The following is a 6,007-nucleotide window of genomic DNA, read 5'->3' on the forward strand; positions in this document are numbered from 1 at the left end:
AAAAATTCTCAGAGCCTAAGAAATGTACAAATTTGAACATTTTGCAAACAATCAGATCAATAGTTATGTTGGCTTATCATTTAACAGAAAACTAACTAGTATAATATACTACTTAAGTTTTTTGACAGTTTTAACAGTGAATTTTAGTGTTATGTACTTATACTGTGTCTAAAAGCCGTGTAAAAATTCAAAAACTATATACTAGATTTTTAGCATTCTATGAACCTATTTAAAAAATATACATAAAAATAAATAATTTGGCAGTATTGAACAATTGCTTCAGGTTATGGGATGGCTTCCCACAAACATGCACACTTAAATTGTTGTGATCAAAAAGGAATGTATGAGCACCCTAATTATATCATCTTTCCAATATTAAAGATAATGGTCAATTTCAATAAACTAAAATTTCTTCCAGAAGGGAATGTTGGTGGTCACTCCGTCTTCAATTTCATACTGGACCCTGGCACCTGCATTACAAAAAAATAGCAGAGGTAAAATTAACAAAGAATATTTTTTTTGGCAAACTTCTTAAAAAATGCAGGTTTCTTCAGCTGCTTGACTAGAGGGAATAATTGAATTGTTAAAATAGGCAGTATTTCAAGAAATGATAAAAACAAACAGAATTTATTCTATCACATAATCCTTTAATGCAGAAGTGTAAAAAAACTTTTTAATAAAGTGATATTACAACATAAAGGTGAAAATTTAAAAGGGTTTGAAATGAATCTTTTTGTGTTACATAAATAGATTAAAGCATGTTAAATATTAAATGACTCTTTTTAAATGTTAACTGTTTTTTTGGACGTCATTGATAAAATAATTTTCAGTAGTTTTAAAATATTAAATTTAGTTTGGTTTCCTTTTATTAAAAAAAAAATTTATGCTGGATAAGCATAAGGCATATTGCGGGTATGCAAGTTTTAAAGTTCAAAACCCGGGCCCCTGAGCCCCTTTCCCCCGGGGTTACCCTATAGGGAAATTTAAAGGGCTCGTTAACAAAAAGAAATTTCAAAATTCTTTTGAAAAATTAAAATTGTTTTCCCAATTTTTAAAACTTCCCTATCTAGAAATGTTGGTTCTTAACACACAAAAAAGCTCAACTTTGCTCCTTTTTGCATATATAACTGAACCTTCATCATCGAAAATATTGTGACTCAAGGACATCTCTTCCATGCATGCCAGAACTATCTAAAAATAAAATATAATTGTTACAGCAACAAAAAAAACTTAAACTAAAGGATGTATTGTTACTTTACAAGCCTAAATATTTTATCAATCTTTAGGACATGAAGTATAAAGAAATGGTTTACAATTCAAATTTAAAATAAATCACTGGGAGATCTATGCATTCACTCTATAGCTATCATTGAATACTTTTTTGATTGAGATTATTATAAAAAGTAACAAAATAATTATTCTAATGATTTTTTTAAGAACTACATGATATTTCCGACAAATAAACAGTTTAAATTGATTAATTCATATTAGCAACAGTTGTGCCAGTACAGTTTTTTCTGTGTAACGGTTTTGTCAGAAAGAAAAAGCAGTCAGTTTTAAAAAGGGTCAATTTATAATCATTTCACGCTTACTCAGTACCATGATATGATTCAAATCAAAGCAGTCAGTTAAATGGGTCAAAATCATTCACGCTTACTCAGTACCATGATATGATTTAAATCAATCAATAGCAATGGCCAGCCGTATGGGCCCATATTACTAGCAAAAAGTTCTAGCCATAAGTCAGTCACGTATGACTAGCCTAAATGCACTGTTGAATCTTAAGTCTTACAGCATTTTTAAAAATAAATAAACAATTATTATAATGAATATTTGCAAGCTTGTTTTTCTAAACAAAAATATTATTGAATATCATAACTTTATTAGGTAAATAAATTTTTGGGGCGTTTGATGAGCCAAAGTTGTTTTTGTTTTTTACCCTGAAATCACAAATTTTTAATGATTAAAGTCTGTGCGAAAATACGAAGGAAAAAAACGGAAACATTATTATTAAATCATTTCTATAGATAATATGTCTTTATGGTGTTGCAGCGCAGCTGTTTGTTTTTTTTTTACAGTAAATCAGAAAAGGCAGACATCTGAAATCAAATTCCAACAACTGAGAATGGAATTTACCTAACACATTTTATAGAAATTTCAATTCAATTTAACATTCATGGTACATAGCATGGCCTAGTTACCAAAAGACACCCCAAGAGTACCCCCAATACACCCCTGGACTACCCCAAGACACTTTAACTGACATGTTTAATACTGTCTTAATTTTACAGGTTACTGTTGCGATTGCATATGTACACATTGAATTATCTCCCTTCTGACAGGGGATTTTCATTAAGTTTTCAAAATTTGGAAGTTAAGAGACTGCAAAATCTCTGATATTGGAAGTTACATTATATTGGTAAAGAAGAAAAAGTAATAGGTTTTGGAAGTCACAATCCAAAATCAAGGAGTAAATGACTCCCAAAACTTCCCTTAACGAAACCCTGTTCAGGAGAAAAGGAATATAACATGTACGTGCCAACAAAAAATTTACCTAAATGGCACTGATTATAAACTAGAACTCGGAGGTCGGATGTGTTGCCTTGTGAACAATATAGCTGTCACTTAGGCATTTTCTTCTGCAAAAACTGCTCCTACATTATGGACATGCATGTACCTTTAACTTTGGTGACATTTGAACTGATTGTAACAATGTTACATCAGGGTTAATAAAACTGTTATATTATGAAAAATAAGAATACCATGCAAAATTTTTAAATTGACAGATCAAATGGAGTACTCTGTGATGGATTCTTAACAATAAAAAAAAGCTAACATACCAAATTTAGAGTCAATCAAAATTAAAGTGACTAAGTTATGCACTGGAATTTTAGCCTATAAAGTAAGAAAATTAACAAAAAGTAATAATTCAAAAATTATGAAGTGCAGAGTACAAGTTCTTGTGCACTGCACTTCTTCTCAATGAGATCTATCATCCTATGAAGTTTCAAGTCCATAGCTTTTATAATTTATGAGAAATGGCCCGGAAAAAAATAAAGTATGAAAATTAATAAAGGGTAATAACTAAGAAATCATGAAGTACAGAGTACCTGTTTTGTGCAGTGCACTTCATCTCAATGATACCTATCATCCTATGAAGTTTCATATCCATAATTTTTATAGTTAAGGAGAAATGCCTCGGACAAAAATAAAAATATGAAAAGTTAACAAAGGGCAATAACTCAAAAAATAAGAAATGCAGAGTTTTCGGGGTTTTTTTGCCCGATTCCGGGCATTATAAAAAGCATGATTTCCCAATTTTTTAGTCCTGACTGACTTATGTCTGGGGCAAACTTAAAGGGAACGCGGGGTCCCTGCCCACAATAAGGTAAACCTTTTTTATTTCGCCTTTTTTAAGTTTCACAAAAACTGTTAAATTTTTTTAAATAAAAATTTTCAAGCTCCAAAGAAAAAATCTTATCCGAAATGTTGCCAAATTTTTTTTAATGAGTTATTTGTAAGATATTTTAAAAAATGTTTTTTCTCAAAAAATGTTTAAAACAATGAAAAAAGCCAAAGGGGGGGTTTTGAATTCTTTTTTATGCCCCTTTCCCCCTTTTTAAGTGAAAATTTTTATTTCCTGAATTTTTAAACGATATTTTTTTTCCCTTGTAAAATTAAATTTTTATTTCAAACTGCCTCACATCATTTGATTAACATAGTCTTATTGTGTCAGTAAAGATGATTTATATCAAACTATTTTTTTTCCTATAAAGACTTAATCAATAAGTATTTTAATGATGAAAAAAGTCCATGCATAATTGATAATATTTGATGTATATAATTGCATTTTTAGGGGAAAATATACTTATTTTGGGCTAGGAGATACAGCCTTTATTCCGCTGTAAAATATATTGACCTATTCGAAAACCTAGCAGCTACGGTAAACACCATTTTCCGGTAGGTTACCGATTTAGCTTTTGGGAATTACACCAAATGAAACTACATAACATAATTACTAGATCTACATGATATTTCTAGTTTTCTATCATTATTTTACTGTTTAAAGGTAAAAAAAATTGATGTGTTTGAAAATTATCAATAATCCTGTAATGTAACTATTGCAATTTTATCAAAAAATAAATTGTTTATAATGAAATTCAATAAAATTAAAGCAGTCGTAGTGGCATCTCCCATTATAGAGATATTTTCTGTGTAAACTTGTGTATTTACTTTAAGACCTGAAAGATCTATCCGATATCTTGTCATAATATAAATGAACGAATATCATCCGTAAAATTATTTAGAAAAAAATATATATATTAATTTTCATTCTTTGTGAAAATGTCAATTAAGATATCTAAGTTTTATCATTGCATCTTTTTGTTAGGCCTATTTGAAAAATGCTGTACTTAAAGACATACATGTGAACTCTCCCACTTTAAGCGGGAGACTCCCACTTTCTGCTGCCTTACTTTCAAAGATTTTTCTTAAAATAAGGGGTATTTTCACAAATTAAGAAATCTCCCTCTTTTTTTTTATTTGTTTGGGTCGTCAGACCAAACAAATAATGGTAGCGAAATTTCAGAGCCTAATGTTGTTAATTGCAAAGGTTTGGACTTTACACCTCCTGGATGTGTAAAGTCCTGAAATCATTGCAAATGCCTAAAGTAGTCCACTTTTTTAAGCGGTTACTTCCCTTTATATGTACACTAACGCCGAAAAATTCAGGGGAGATCAATGCATAAAGATTGTCAAATGACACAGACAGGCGCATTAATTTTCAAGCAAAGTAGTTCCCGAATGGTCGAAGATTTCTAATATTGTTTCATTCTTTATAGATATACATGCTTACAGTAAGCTCCATGATTATTTACATCGGTGTTAAACAACAGGTTTTAGCGTCGAAATAATAAGAACTACAAACCCTTATTTAGAATAATATGGTTTTCTTCAGGCCGTTAAAATATAACTTCACCGTGGCCGAGGAGTTTGCACGCTCGCTTATGAATCGAGAGGTCTGGAGTTCAAATCCCAGTTGAGGCAACTCATTTTTTTTTTAATTGTTTAAGTCAAATAAACATTGAATTGACTATCAGTGTTGCAATTAGTCATATAGCCAATATTTACTACAGTTAAAACACTGGAAAGCATTGGTGGCACTGTACAAAAGCAAATTGGCTTATAATCTCACAACCTTCACCTTTCTGACATTCTGAGACCCAAACAAATCCAGCGCCTTCAGTGCTTTGATTAATATAATGTCAGAACTTTCTTCTTTGTTTATAGAAAAATCTAAAATCTCCCTTTTTTTGAAGAAAAATCTACTGTATAATTAAATTGGCACTAATAAGTCTCTTTATTTTTCTTATTACCTCAAGGTTTAAATTCTATTATTTTTAATGTCTTATCCTGTATCCTATATCTGTTTCAATTCTTTAACCTCAAAGCTAGCTTAAGGTCTTCAGCGTACCCGTTTATATATATGACATGACGTGAACTTTAATGCCGCATCTGATGAAAAACAAAAATGTTAAAAAGCGGCTTATAAAGTTTTGGAAGCCAGAACTACCTCAAAGCCTTTTCCTTACTTTTCGCAGATCTTATATTACATAAAAACGTGGTACATCCAACAAATTTTGCAAAAAGCTTCCACTTACCTTTATTGCAGTCTACTGTATACTGAACTGAGTTCAACTGTACTGTAGATCTACTGTTGTTGTTAATTTTGTTTCTATCTTCAAAGACCTAACATTCCATTTTGCCATGACCACAACATTGCGGCGAATTTTATACACATCGTCCATTTTTTATAACACGAAGCCTAATTATACAAATGATAACACGCTGATGCTGGTGGTCGATAAGTCCATTCATTTTGAAGGGTGTGTTTATCTAAAATTGCGTGTTTGCATGTAGTTTCATATTTAAATCTCTATCTGTATTTTCTACTGTATCTTTTACAATTTTCGAATTTCAATATTTCAATATCAGACTTAAATCAGTT

This window comes from Ruditapes philippinarum, unplaced genomic scaffold (assembly GCF_026571515.1).
Source record: "Ruditapes philippinarum isolate M1 unplaced genomic scaffold, ASM2657151v2 ctg9313_1_1_1_1, whole genome shotgun sequence".
Taxonomy (NCBI): Eukaryota; Metazoa; Mollusca; class Bivalvia; order Venerida; family Veneridae; genus Ruditapes; species Ruditapes philippinarum.